The 15,369-nt window shown below is 44.6% G+C and overlaps 1 protein-coding gene across 4 annotated transcripts in view; it reads left to right on the forward strand.

Moving 5' to 3' along the window:
- Positions 1–15,369, forward strand: part of ASTN2 (astrotactin 2) — a 1,072,177-nt gene that overhangs the window by 82,797 nt on the left and 974,011 nt on the right. The window lies entirely within an intron of this gene.

Genomic DNA, 15,369 nt, shown 5'->3' on the forward strand with positions numbered 1-15,369 from the left:
AGTGCTTGGGATACCATATGGGATGCCAGGTGTCAAATCCAGGTCAGCCATGTGCAAGGCAAATGCTCTACCCACTGTACTATTTCTCCAACCCCTCATGACCACTTTTGGTGTGTGGGTGTTGATGTCCCATCTTACAGATGCTGAAAGTGATGCTCAGAACATTAGGCTGAGGATATAGAGGTGGCTGAGTGTCCCTCTTTCACCCAGTGGCAGGTGGAGATGGTATAAAACACTTAGAGTTCTTCATCACAAAGGAGGCAGAGTGAATTTTCTTCCCCAGCAACTTATTTCTTGCTCTCAGTTTCTATATCTGCATAATGAAAGAAGTATCAAATCAGCCTACACAAAGATAACAGGATTCTAGAGAATGCAGGTATCTGCAAGTTAGGAGTTGGGGTGGGAGTAGGCTGTCTAAAGATAAGGTCAATTCAGGGGCTGTGTTTAAATCTAAGTCCTTTTGGAAGAATAAGCAAAATGTATGATTGTTAGTAAACGCAGATCATTCATTGCTGCAGACCTTTTCAAAGATAAACAAATTCCAGTGGAATCACATGCTTCACTGGACAAAGAGTCAGTATACATGACTTTAAATATTTTATAGTTTTTTCATGGAGAACACTGGAACACTGGGGCAGGGATCTTCTAGTAGATAGTGCAGTGCTGGAATATTTTATGCATGAAACCCTGCAGTTAACGGTGCAGCATGCAAATCATGGTGCATGAAATTAAAAGAAATAAATAAAAATAATTACGCCCCTTCTCTTTGTTATTATTGTAATGATTGGAGGTCACATACTTTGTCATGATGCTTGCTGGGGTTCAAATACTGTACTTGGGCACTTGCCCACACTTTTTTGAGTCACCAGAGATCCCAAATAGCAGAGCCTCTGGGATCACACGAAGGTGTGTGGAGCAGTGCCTGGGTATTGAACTCAGTTTCACTGACCTCAGGCTTGCAAGGCATGTGCTTTTGCCACTGAGCTGCCCCTGGACTCCCATCAGGCTGGATCTTGACTGTGATTCCCATGGACCATGTAGCTTGATTATCAGATTGTCCCTATTATCCACAAGGGATTGAACAAGATAAAATGTAGCAAATGCACAGTGTAATTATCACTCTTTCCTGTCCCTTTCTCTGTCCCTTAATTTAATTAGCTGCAAAATGAAGAATGAAATATAGACAAGAATGGGAGTCCAAAAAAGCCTGCATGATAAATGGAGAAAACTGATTAATGGGAATAAGAAGCTGTAAGTGAGGAGAGAGAAAAACTACCGACCTGGAGATACAGGGAATGAAAAGGAAGGGATAGGGTGGAAGAGGAAAAATAAGTGAAGAGATCAAAAGAGATGGTCTAAGAAAGCATGCATGTTTCATGGAACAATCTTCTCTCCTGCCCTTTGCATTAGCAGCTTCTCATCTGTCACCTTCTAAAGTTTAAATGTCACCCTTCCGAAGAAGCCATCTCTGACTACCCTCACAGAGACACCGCCAGCTTTATTATTATTTCTCTCCTAAGAAGTCATCCTGTTTATGTCCTCATCATACCTAGCCTCAACCATAGCCATGGATTTGTTTTTTATTGTTTTATAGGGGGAGGGGGTAATCGGGTTGGAGTCAGGGCTCATCTGCCTGGGCTTAACAACTCTGTTACCTGTCAACTGAGTGAACTTGGGTAAGATCCTTGTCTCTGCACTGCAGTTTCCGCGTCTTTCATCTAAGGATTGTGGCACAATTTATTGTACTTTCACTATCATGTTCATCCTGTTATTTGTTGATTGCCTCGAGCAGGCCCCAGTAACGTCTCCTTCGTCCCAGCCCTGAGATTTTTTTTTTAAAAGTGCCCTATTCAAGGCTCTTTCAGAGTTAGGAGAATGAGACCCATCATTGTTACTGGTATTTGGCATATTGGGTACGTCACAGGGAGTTCGCCAGACTCTGCCGTGTGGAGAGGTTACATTCGGTAGCCTGCCAGTTTGTCCAAAGTAGGAATGAGATAATAAGATGCTTCCGGGAGCTGGGTTTTATAGTCTCTGAGTCTTGGCCGTTGATGGGATTACACGGAGCCAGGGGGCCAGTTGGTGGGTGTGATCCCCGCCTACTGGAATTTGGAGGATCTGGGTGGAGGATGCTCAGCCCCGATCCGAGCAGGCTTGGAGATCTCAGCCCCGGGACCCGCATGCCTTTGTTCCTCTGCTGGTACCTTCATGTGTGCATTGTACTTTAAGCACCTAGAATTATGCAGGTTTCGTTGAAGGCTCCCAAGCCCCAGTTCTACCTGTGACTCATATAAGTATATGCATCTGTTTTAGAAATCCTGAGGACAAAATGTGGCATTGGCGCCTTCTCCACCAAACACCCAGGGCTGAGTGAGTATCAGACAGATGTTAGGATTGCAGCAATATAAAAATAACAAAGAGTGAGCACCCAAAACAGCGGTGCAGGCTGAAGGTCCCAGTATAATGTTGGCTTGGCTCCAGGCAAACACTTCCTAGGCTCCCTTGCACTGTGGAACACACAGCTTCAAGAGGGAAATTTAAAAAATGGTCCCAAATTGTTTATTTATTTTATTTTTTCTTTTTGGGTCACATCTGGCAATGCTCAGGGATTACTCATGGCTCTGTACTGAGGATTCACCCCTGGCAGTGCTCAGGGGACCATATGGGATGCGGGGAATCGAACCCGGGTTGGCCATGTGCAAGGCAAACAAACACCCTACCTGCTGTTTTATTACTATAGCCCCCAGTCCCGCTTTATTTGATGATGGTCGACCCATCCTTAGGATAGTGGGTATCCTTCTTTCCCTACCACTTATCTGTGTCCAGCACTCATCCCTTCCACATATAGCAGGATCGCTTCCCATATTCTGGAGAAGAAAAATCAGTACAATTAATTCATGTTGAGGTGCAAAATTTATGGAAACCCCTAGTAGAAAGGGGGTGGAGGGCAGTGCCAGCCATGGAATTTTGCACTGTGCGCCTTTGCCACCCCCATCCCTCACTCCACAGCCTTCCCCCTTCTTATTACTGTGGCCTGGAGAGGTGAAATCCCTGTTCGTTCTTTTTTCCCTCCTTAGCTTTAGACTCAGGGAGGAGAAAGGGAAACTAAATCATCAAGGAGGAGGGGGAACTGCGAGAAAGGAAAAACATTTCCTGGGCAAGGAGATCTGGTGTGTGAGTTCTATGCCAGTGTGTGTGTGTGTGTGTGTGTGTGTGTGTGTGTGTGTACAGTGAATGAAGGGCTGGGATGTGAACCCACACATGAACAGGGTTATAACCAGGTACTGCCTCCTCCCTCCACAAGTTGAGGAGCTGAGATGAACTCAGCTCTTGTCCTTTTGGGGCTGAGGAGGAGTAAAGTTAGGGTGGGTGGGGGGTTTCCAGAGGTTGTGTGTTTGTGTTGTCCTCTGCCATATGATGTCCAAGCTCCTCCGTTTCCTGCAGCAGTCACCTCCATGTCTGCAGAGGGCTTTGAAGTATTTTTTAACTGTGCCTGGGTGTGGAGTTTAATTTTCTCCCATTACTGTGGCTTTGGGTGGAAGGGTTTGCTGTCCTTTGTTTGTGTTGCATGCGTTTGTAGTTCGTGCTGGCTTCCTTAGTGAGTCCTGCTGTGCTAGACTCCCACCACCGCAGCCGGTTCCCCCCATCCTATTCCTCTCTCGGTTATTTTCTTCTACCAGAACTAACTATGGGGCTGCCTGGGGAATTGCTTTTCCTGCTTCAGGAGTTCTTGGAGTAATGTTGGGGTGAGAGATTCTCTGGTGATATTTTCTGACAAGTGCTGGCCCTTTATATTTCCTCCTCCCCACTTTTCCCCCTTGTTTCCTTCTCTCTGTCCTGCCTTCCTAGACTGGCTCTTTCTTAGTCTTATCTTTTTATGTACTCTTTGCTTACTTGTGTATTCATGGAGCCAGGAATTAGTGGGCAGGAGTTCTTCAAAGAAGCAGAAAATATCTGCTCAGACATAAGGGCCTATCTCAGAGGAAATAAAAGTCAGTGTAGATCTCATTATTTAAGGTCAAAGGGCTTTTTTTAAAATAAGGGAGACACTTGCTGGGAACAACTTCAAAGAGGTTGAAAGCTGGGCTTCTGGGACCACAGTGGGGGCAGGACGAGGAAGCTATTCTAGCTCCTTGATAACCAACCCATCTTGGGTATGTTACTTGACCTCTCAAAGCCTCAGTGTTCTCATCTGTAAATGGGGCCAGAAAGCATATGTTTCACTTCACAGGGTATGTGTGGGGATGCATGAAATCAAACTCATTTAGGTTTTATTTACGATTGCTTTAGCATCCTGCCTGACACTTCCTGAGGGCTGCTCCAACATCTATTGTTACCATACTGCAATGACTTGGTGACAATTGAGTTAATGCTTTCTGTGAGTGTCAGTCAGGGAAAAGTGAGTTCAGGTGCTGAGCTGATTTTTGAAAAAAAATTCCAAGTTACTGTTAAGTAGATTTTTAAAAAAAAGTTAGTGTGGGGGTCATTCTCAGCAGTGCATTCAGGGCCGGTAGTACAAGGTCCAACAAACACATCCCAGGACATGTGCTCTACTGCTAGAGACTCATCATCGGCCCCTCAGACTGATTCTTAGGGATGAAGAGACTGTGTGGCAAGTGCTTTGCAGTTGGGCCTGAGTGTGATTCAGAAAAGGAACACACAGTGTGAGCAAAGTGGCAGGGTGTCCTGAAGAATTTTTTTCTTTTGTTCATATAGCATTCAAAATCTTATTAAGGAGAAAGATCGGGTGTTTCTATCTATTTCCTGAATGTTTCACCGTGATTATAAATAAGGAATGGTACTCCAGTAGGTCAATAATCCTTTACAATGGAAGAAAAGCAGTTTTGCAGATACCAAGTTAATAATCTTGAGATTGGGTCATTGTTCTATATCATCCAAGTGGGCTGGATGAAATGGACAAACTAATGAATAAACTGATCATTTGATGAGAGGAAGGCAGAAGAGGATTTGAATTTAGACAGAATGAAAGGATATAATAGGATTGTATTGGTCAAGACTGGAGCAAAGTAGCCGCCCAAAGCTAAAGAATGTTCACAGCTACCCATAAGTTGGAAAAGACAAGAACAGACTCTGCTCTTGATCCTTCTGTGGAACACATATTGCAGACAAGATATTGACCACGTGAGCCTGACCTGGGACTTTTTTTTTGATGCATTATAATTTTATTTTCTACCGTTTTTAATTTTGATTAAAACAGTGTTTGATTTCTCTTTATGTGGTTGAAGGCTTTAATTTTTTAAAAAATTTTTATTAGTGAAACACCATGAGGTACAGTTGTAGACTTACAAATTTTTGTGCTTGGGTTGGGACTTTTAACCTCCAGGATTGAGAGACTATCCATTTCTCTTGGTTTAACTCAACAAGTATGTGTTCAGTTGATGCAATAGTCCTCAGAGACAAAGTCATGACATTTGCCTTGTTTTCAGCTCAGCACAGGAGTCGCCTATCCAAATGAATTAACAGTGGACAAGATTCTTAGTGGTTTCCTCTTGCTTCTTGAAGCATTTTGCCTTTTACTGGCTTTGCCACTTTGCTTTTCTTTTTAATGAGTGGGGAAGAGCAAGCATGTCCACTGGGCAGCATCAGATCAGAAGCCAGTCTTGGAAGCAAAAGTCAGAAAAGAGCCGTCTAATAAATGAATTTCTTGCATCCCTTGGTGATGTCACAGGATATCTTTGGATAGGATCCTAAGTCCTTGCAAATGATGTTTCTCACTGTATTCCACCACTCCTGAGGTTATAGAAAGGAAGTGAGGAGGGACAAGGGAGATCAGGCAGGAAGATCCTGAGGGATCAAGATATTGTTCAGTCTCTGTGCCATGTGACCCCTAGCCCTGAGCACTTTGGCTATAGTTCTGGAGGCCTCTGCGTACTGCCTGGCCTCATGTTTACCCAGCATCTCAGTAGTACTGCATCCTTGTGCCCTAACCACTTCCAAGGGGACTATCCCAGTCCACATGTAGCATTTAGGGTTCATTTTTCACTGGAAGAAGTGAGTTTCAGAAGGGCTAAGATACCTGCCAACAATTCAGTAGCTGGAAATGGCAGAACAGGGCATTCCTGCTCCAGACCATCTGGCACTTAGCAGATATGTTCTTTCTTCTCTGAACCTGAACCCGCATTCACAGAAGGAAAATGGCTCTGTGAAGCTGGGCCATTTCAGGAACTGTGTTCAGTTAACTACGATTAATGAATCACTGCGTGCTGTTGTGCAGTATAAGGTGTGAAATGGAGATGTTCACCAGGCTCTCTTTAACCATAGTGTGGGGAAGGAAGCGTAGGTATTACTGGACCATGTCTCCACCTAGTCATCCAGGAGAAAATTGTCATGGTATTAACTGCAAACTTGGGTCCACCCTTTCAACTTGAGTCAAGCAGCTCATATATCCTTGTTTTCCTAAATGAAGGATGCACTCAAGCAATTGAAAACAACTTCTAGAACAATCTTGTTCCATTATGTCTAATGGAATCGAGTGGCTGTAGCACATAGTATGTGCTGATATTGTTCAGAAACCAAGCGGAGTTTTTCCCATTATTCTGAGGATGGATGAGACGTGAAATGAACCCCTCAGAGACCTCTCACATTGCCATCATAGGACTTAAGAGTCACAAGAGAAGATCTGGGCAACAAAATGCATTTTTGCTTCCTGGTTTGTATATCTTTCCCTATGCATTTCTCTCACTTAATAAATGGGGTGGCAAGAGGTCTCTATTCAAAACAAGCGCATGTGAGCAGATTTGTTTGGCTGCTTAAGATGGTGTCAGCGCTGTGTGGAATATAAAGAACATTCTGGGAGTGTGGTATTGTTTGTCTCCTGATTGTTTGCTATTTTACATCTTGGGTGTTTATTTTTACCCTTTCCCTTTCTTCTCTTTTTATTTTCTTAACCTCCTGCTCAGGAAGAACAGGGAAATTTTTGCCTCTAGCTCTGAGTCTGTGTATGCCTCTGTCTCTCACCATCTGTCTGTGTATCTCTGTCTCTTGTGTGTAAAAATGTTTTGGCAGATCATTCCTGTCTCAGCGAATAAAGTGCCCACGACAGAGCGAAGCACAGCCACCAGAAAGGAAACTATTTGATTCATGAACATCTACTCTCTCGGGGGGCCATTTCTACCTGAACTATTACCTTCTTTCTTTCTGTCCTCGCTTTTTTTATTAAGTTGTTTTCTCCTCCGAGCATGACATGAGATTTTCTTGCCCAAGGACTTTTAAGACTCACAAATGTCCCCTCGCACACAGTGTGGGGGTGGATATGATTCTCAGAGAACGTATGAGTCTCCCTATGTTCACATTTCCATGGTGCCACATGGTCTTGGGAACAACTGCTCCATAGAAAGCCTCGTCCTGTGGTGTCCTCCAGGGGATGGTCAGCCTGGCTGTGCTTGAAGGGGTGACTGAGCAGTGTCCCGCCTGGCCGTGTGACAGGTGGGCAGGGTGAGGTTCTAAGAATGGATGGACTTGCCCCTGGTCGCACCTAATAGATGGGGGAGCCAGGATGGCGGTCTTAGACTCTTCACTTTCTGTCTGCTTCATCACATTGGCATACGGTGATGGGGTGGTCTTGTAAAAACAGCCACATTATGTCTTCGAGGGTGCTTTGCAGTTTCACATAAAGCACTTTTCTGCTCATGTTCTGCTGGGTGGTGGTAGTGGCAGGGTTTCTGCCGGGCGTTGGTTTTCTACTGGGTGGTGGTGGCAGGCTAAGGGGGAACTGCTTTACATTGGCAGGGAGTGAGGGAGCTGTCCAAGGTAGCGTAACCAGGAAGGACAGAGCTGGAACCTTTTCCTTCTCCATGGGTTGAGACACCAGGTGGCTCTGCTACTGCACTTTGGGCTTTTCTGACCCACAGGCATGGTAATGACCTAGAGATTGGTGGTGATGGGCCCATGGACTGGTATTTTCTATAGAGAGGAAGGTGTTTTATTTTAGGGTACACCAAACACCCAAGTGTGCTCCAGCCATGCTCCCTGTCTCCTAAATCTCTCCCCTCCTAGGGTTTCCCTCTTCTCTCTCTCCACTCTAAGTTCTCAAGTCACTGTATTAGCATGGAGATCTTCATGGCAAAATGGACTGATGTCTCAGGAGAATAGTCATTTCCACTTCCCATCCAATAAACAAAGCTTTCTCTTTGGGTTCTACTTTTCCTTTGATAGCCTCCGCCCTCCCCACCTCCCACCGCCCCCTACAGTAAAATGCTCATGTGTTCTAATTTTTAAAATACTTATGAGATTATTTTTGGAGTGAGATGATCAGTATATTAAAATACATAAATATTTGCTCAGCATGAGGTTCTGGAATTGACTCCTACAGGAATTACTGAGTGGGGACGCATACCTCTTAGCCCCTCTCTCCTCCCGGTACCCTCCTCCTTTCCTCACACCCAAACATTGGGGTAATATATATATTAATGAACTCAATATTAATGTATCCATTTTTCTCTGTTAGTGTCAGATTTCATTAGGAAACATTGGAGGCCTGACATTAATTGTATGAAAAATGGGTCTCAGGGAAGCTGTTCGGTTTTTGCTTCTTAACCGAGAAAAAGTTTCTCCAGGAAAAAGCAATGCATTTCTTAGTTTGTCTGATGGCATCAGAGGTGTTGCAGACACAGATGGTGTGCATGTTTGTGTGTGTGTATTTGTGTGTGTGGCAGAAGGTGGGGGAAGACAGAGAGAGACAGAGGTGAAGCCAGAGACAGACAGAAACAGAAGAGGAATACAAACAGAAGAAGCAGCAGAGGAGAGAGACACAGAGACCACAAACAGGCAGACAGAGAGATGGGGAGACAGAGACAGAGAGAAATAGTAAGTTTCCAGTGGTCTTCTGGAATTGGTAGAGGTTACTTTGCATTCTCCTGTGCCTTTAATACACAGACCCTATGGGGCCTTTAATTTTGTCTCAGGGTTGACAAGAAAAGAGCATTCATTATGACATTGGTCCATTTACATACCTCTGTTGCCTTATCCCTACAGCACTTCCAGAACCTGGAGGCTCAGGGATAGCTCGGTGGCAGAGTATCTGCCTTGTCAGTGTGAGTCTGCAAGTTTTGTCCACTCCTCCATCCACAGGTCAAGAGAATTCTGGTGGCTTTGGTGTTACATCCCCAATCTTAATCAGCTCCTTATTTTATACTTTCATTTTTGTAATGGGGCTAGAGAGATAATATATGGGTTAAGGTGCAAGCCTTGTGTGTGTTACCACTTGTTCGATTCCGATCAATCACCACAGTATTTCTTGAACATTGGCTGGTGTACCCTGGAGGCTCCCTGGCACCTCTGGGTGACCTGGTAATCCCTGATTCTGCAGGGACTGAGCAGAGCTATGTCCTCGGACCCTTGTACTGAACCACTACTTCAGTTGGCTGAAAATTTTTAGGGAGGGGTCCTGAGCACTACTGGGAGACCCTCCTCTTCCCACTTAAAAAGCTCCAATATGTCCATCAGAGCATAGTTCTTACTCAGATAGTAAAGATCCACAGTGTTTTTAGCAACAATTCAACTGAATAAGGAAAGAACAGCCAAAAAATTCACCATCCCCATTAGACTGATTGTCCAAGGTCCTGAGACCTCCTCTTGGCTCTTAAGTTGCTTGTGTATGTTTCTGCTTTGTCCCAACTGTGGGCTCACTTGTGTTTTCACTCAAAGCAGAGATTCTGCTTGCTGGCTCTTTGCAGAGAAGTTTTCTGTTCTTCCTCCTACCCCTGGCTCATTACTTGATACCTACATCATTAAAAATGAATCTCAGCAGTGAAAATTGTATGAATTAAACTAAGCTTGTGAAACAAATGTGCAGACTACATTTTAAGAGTTTTACTTCCAGAAAGTCAGTCTCATTATAATTTTCAGTATCTTCATCTGAAAAATGGTGTACTGATTTTACTTCCTCCAGGGATTAGAAGCAACAAATGAAATCATTCTCACAACGCCCCCTCAACCCCCCACATACTCCCCCTCCATCTTGCCCAGCTTCTTGCCAGGCACATGAGTATGTGCTTGAACTTGTGTATCCTATGATATCGTTAGTACAAAAGTAGGCTTATTCCTGAACTCTTGGGTTTTTGAGAACTGAAAAATTTTCAGACAAAACTCAGCATGGAAGAAGTTAATGTTTATTGTACATTGCAGTAGTGGGTCCAGGTTCCCCCCTCCCCCAATATCCAGGCTTTTATTTTTACCTATGTATGACACCACTCATCCTGTCCACTAATATCTGGTCCAGATTACGATGACCTGATCTCTTGTTTTGTGGTCTGCCCACCTCTATTGTGCAATGACCTGGTCTTGTCCCTATGCAGTTCTCTATCCTGTGTACGTATTCCTAGTCTGAAATCCCCAGCTGGGACCCTGACACCCATGTCCCCTTGGTGGGGCTGGCTGCTCTGTAACCTTTCTTTGTCGCTAGTCTCTTTAAGACTGTACTGTAGTGACTCCATGCCCCATACCCTCTAAGTTTTCCTTAGTCTCTGGACACAGCTACATGTGTGTGATTGAGAACCTTTGTTGACCTGGGCATAGGTGAGGGTGCCAAAAGACTGTTGCCTGAGTAGGAGCTTCCATTTATCTCCTCCTATCTCCCACTGCTGCCCATCCTATTATTTTGTCAGGTGAGATTTTTAAACAGCCAATTAAATGATCTAGTTTACCCGACACCTTTCTACTCCTGTCATAACAGTGTGTTATTAAAGAAGATTGTGACATCTTTGTCCCAATGGTTGGTTTAATATGCAGGAATTTTGATCTCTTGAACCTAGAAGTCACAGGTCCCTGCACTAAATTATTTTGATTCCTTGTCTATGTCATTTAACTTATGTCTGCCTCCCTGATTCGCCTTGGCCTCTGTGGACCCATCTGTAAAATGGCAAGTCCCATGTCCAATGAAATTTGTGGCATGGGGCCACGGTCCAGTGGGTGTGCTTGTATTGACTTGTTTCCCTCACATTAAGTGTGATTTACATACAGGTATTTTTAAAACCCAGCTTCATTAATGCAGTGCTGGTGTTATTTATTCTTATTTATGTATTTATTTATTTTTATGGCTCTACTTTCCAAAAATAATGTTAGGAGGTTTATTTATTCATGCAAATCCTGACAGCAAACAGATACACCATTCAGGGAGAAGATGGAGATATCCCACTTTTTTTTTATTAGGGAAACTCAACCCGCCCCTCTCGAAGGGGCCCTGGTGAGGACAGCCAGGCATGGGGGCATTATTCACAATAATCAAATATTAGAAGTAACCCACATCCGATATCACACTTTTCAGTGTGTATTGACTATGGGATTTTTTCCACCCCTTATCATTTCTTTTAAATTCACCTTTTGTGGCAGAATGCTTCACAAAGACTGAAACACAGATACACGTGGACCACTGCTAAGAAGTTCTGAGTAGAAGCAGGAAGTGGGAGGGGGCTTTTGGGAAGTAAGAGGAGTCTTGACATGGTGCTTTATTACTGGAAATCATTTCAGTGAAGAATCAAGAGTCCAACCTTCTAGGTGAGGTCAATGACAGTAGAGAATCTCAGGTTGGCCAAATCCTCTTTCTCTATTCTGGGTTCCCAATGTCCATGCCTGCCCCATAGTGTTGCTACCGGAGTCTGCCTGATCACTGCACTGTTTCCCTGGATGACAAAGGGCAGCAAAAAGGTGGTCTTATATCCCCATATGGGATTTAGCCAAAAGCACAGGAAAACAATCTGAACCCAGATATTATGAATATCCCTAGGCTTCTGCTTCTCTCAAGCATTCTGAAGGCCCCTCATTTTGTCCTCTGGCTAAAGTCCCCTCTTTCCTGAGTGTCCTTTGAGTACAAGTTGGGGTTTTGATGGAGAGAGCTGACTCCAGACAGCTCCACTAGGAACCAAGCAAAGTCCAGACAACCCTGGCAAGCAGGCTATTGGTAGTGTGTTCATGGGTGGGACATGTGCCCTTGTTATTTGATTTGTGCTATTGTTTAGGGGGAAAACATTGCATGATGGTAAAAATGATAACGGAGTTGATGTTCTTAAAAATAAAGAACTCATACCAGCTGGGTTGGTTGAACTAACTTGTCTGGTGCTTGCAGAGCACTCAGCACAGACAAGGCACAGGGAGGGAAGAGCTATAGTTTTTCCTTCTGGGTTCAGGAGGTCGAGATGGACATCCTACAGAAAGGAGGAGTAGTCCTGCAGCATTCTCCCCATATTTTGTCATTGTCTGAAATGAATCCATGCTGCGGGTGCTAGGTGCCCCAGGTCACAGACTCCCGAAGCCCTCAGTTCCCCCTTTCACCTCTTGCAGAACTCTCCTTAATAATTCTGAGATCTCCCCCCCTGCTGAATGTCAAGGAAACAAAGAGCAAATTAATCCAGGCATGAGGGGGGTGGAGGTTAATTTGGATAAAAGATGAGTGACATCTTACGAATGGATTATTCCCCGTGCAGTCTCCCGGGAGCTGTGCGTGCTCCTGTACACGCACACACACACAGCTCAGGTCTGCATCTGCATCAGTCTTCCTGTTCCCCAGAGTCTCTTGTCTGAGTCCTGCTTTTACAGACAGACTGAGAAAAGAGCAGGATGGAAGGGTTTCTCTGTGCCTGGTGGTCTTTTTTTTTCTCCCCCCTTTCTTTCCAGACCTCCTGCCTCCTATTCTGGCTGCCAATTTGTTCATCGAAGCTGTCGTGTGTTGTTAATATTGTCGGGATTTATGAGCACAGCTAAATGTGTGATTGGAATAGTTTCTATCCCTTCTCTCTCTCTGCCATCTCTCTCCCTGGAGCAGCAGCGAAGGGGAAATATGAGATTTCCTTGATGGGTCCATGCAGACATGGTTCTCATCTTGCAGGCTATGGTACTGTTGGCCAAGCCCCTTTGCTGTCTGGCTCTGAGGTTCCCATTAGTTTTATCTTAAGGGTGATAGTTCAGGAATTGCAAAAGCACAACAGGTAGGGCATTTGCCTTGCACGTTGCCGACCCGGATTTGATTCCTCTGTCCCTCTCCGAGAGCCGGGTGAGCTACCAAGAGTTTCCCGCCTGCACGGCAGAGCCTGGCAAGCTCCCCGTGGCGTATTTGCTATGCCAAAACAGTAACAACAAGTCTCATTTCATGTTCCTGGAGCGAGCAGATGCCACTGGGCTACACTAGCATGCTACAGGGATGAATGGAGATGTTACTGGTGCCTGCTCGAGCAAATTGATGAACAATGGGACACAGTTTGACAGTGTGACAGTGCTACAGTGCTTGTGAAAAGAGAAGGTTTCTGGATGGGATGACTGAATTGATTCCACTGAATAGCTTCTTCACTCAGTGAAGAAGCTAGAAAGCGCATTTCTTTTTTTGAGTCTGCTTCCTCTTCAGTAAAACGTACATGGAAAAGGAAGTCAGTGGCCTTATCCAGTCTCATTTAATATGGAGATGAATGAAGAGACTTTTGGCCAATCATGGTACAATGCCAGGTGTTGGCTATTAGTGCCATGGGTGACCCAGATCCTTCCCAACATAGAGAGTCTGTAGCTCTGGGCAAATTTGAACCTGGTAGAGGGATGTGTCTGTCATTAGCCTGACCTTCCTGACCTGGGATGTTTTGTACTTGTTCAAACCCAGTGCTTCTCAATCTCAGGAGCTTAAGGTGGAGAAAGCAATTCAGAAAATGACAGCAATTCGGGGAATCACCCTTTCTTCATTGTTTAGTTTTGTTTGGGGGCCATATCTGGCAATGCTTAGGGGTTACTCCTGGCTCTACACTCAGGAATTACTCCTAGTGGTGCTCAAGGGACCATATGACATCCCAGGGATCGAACCCTGGTCAGCTGTGTGCAAGGCAAATGCCCTACTCGCTATGCTATCACGTCAGTCCCTATTCCTTTTTCTTTCAACAAATAGTGATGGAATGGTTTACCATGTTCAGTCATCGCAGTGGAAGCCAAGAGAGTCCACTCACATCTTTCTGGAACTTAGAAACAGATAATCAACAAATAAATAAGTAAGTAAATAAATACATAAATGGTGAAATTTCAAATAGCAGTTAAGGACTGTGAAGAAAATTAAACAGGGTAATGTAATAGACTGCCTGGGGCTGCTGGCAGCGGGGTGGTTATTTCGGAGGATCATCAGGAAGACTCTATGGGAAGTGGAAGTTGAGCTGAGACTGAAGAAATGAAAAGATGGGGGTTGGGGAAGGAGGGTCTTCTGGGAAAACATACAGAGGGGAGGCAGTGGTGAGTGATGAGATGCCAGGGAAGCTAGGCAAGACCAAGGGGTCTCATGGCTTCCTCCTTGAGAACACTTTATCCTCTGGCTACAAATCAGCTTTCAAGAGAAGGCGAAAGAAAGGTAGCTATTCCTCTCAGAGGTGAATGGCTGGAAGGCTGACCCTGACTCTCTGCCTCCCTTCAGTAGCCTCGTAGATCATGCCAATCAAGAACCAGTGATCCCCCTCACCCTTATCTCCTCCATCATTACAGAGAGGCATGCTTGACAGTATGGACCTATTGGAGGAAGCGTCCCCCTCCACTCTTTTATGGGACCCAGCCACACCTCTTCTCTGATTGCATTTTCTGTTGCAACTTTGGCACTACAAGTGGCCCAGTTTATTGCTGAGGAGAGCATATGACCTGCAACCCCCCAAATATTTACCATCTGGCCCTCTGCAGAAATGCCTGCTGACCTCTGACTGGAAATGTGAGTTGGTGAATGGAACCCAGTCCTCCAGCCTCATCCTCTTGCATCAGGAGTTAATCTGAGCAAAGAGGAAGATGTGAGGTGGAGGGAGAAGAAAACTGGCCTCTGCCCAGCACATAGATGGACTCACTTCGTTACTCAAACAGACATCTCTCTGCTGTCTAAATTAGCTTATGTTTTAATTGGGCAAGTTGAATAAGATCAGTGGCTTCCAAACTATCTCGGCAATATTTTCAATTAAAGACCTTTGCTGAAGCCCAGGATCTGAAATAGAATTTAAAAATGACTCTAATTGAACCTCACAACGCCCTGGCAGTCATTCGTGGGCACTGACCCACGGCAGCATCTTTAGGGAATGGTGTTTGAGGGGAAATTTGAAAATCAGGAGATTTGATCTCCTGAAAGCTTGTTCTTCTAAGCTGATATTACATTTATATTGCACATGAATGGAGAGAAGATCTGTTTCCTTCCTTGTAAATTAAAGTTTACTTTGGGAAGAGATTACCTTATTTTTTCTCTCTGGACCTCAGTTTTCTCATTTCTGAAATGAGAACAGCTATGAACTCTTCATTAAAACATCCTGAGAATTAATGAAGTGGCATGTGCCGATGTGCCTGAGTGCAGAAAACAGGAGTTGGGAGATCTGGAGCAGGCATTAACTTGAGAAAAAAAATAGGGGCTAGAGATAGCGA

The sequence above is a fragment of the Sorex fumeus genome, unplaced genomic scaffold (assembly GCF_029834395.1).
Source record: "Sorex fumeus unplaced genomic scaffold, SorFum_2.1 ptg000129l, whole genome shotgun sequence".
NCBI lineage: Eukaryota > Metazoa > Chordata > Mammalia > Eulipotyphla > Soricidae > Sorex > Sorex fumeus.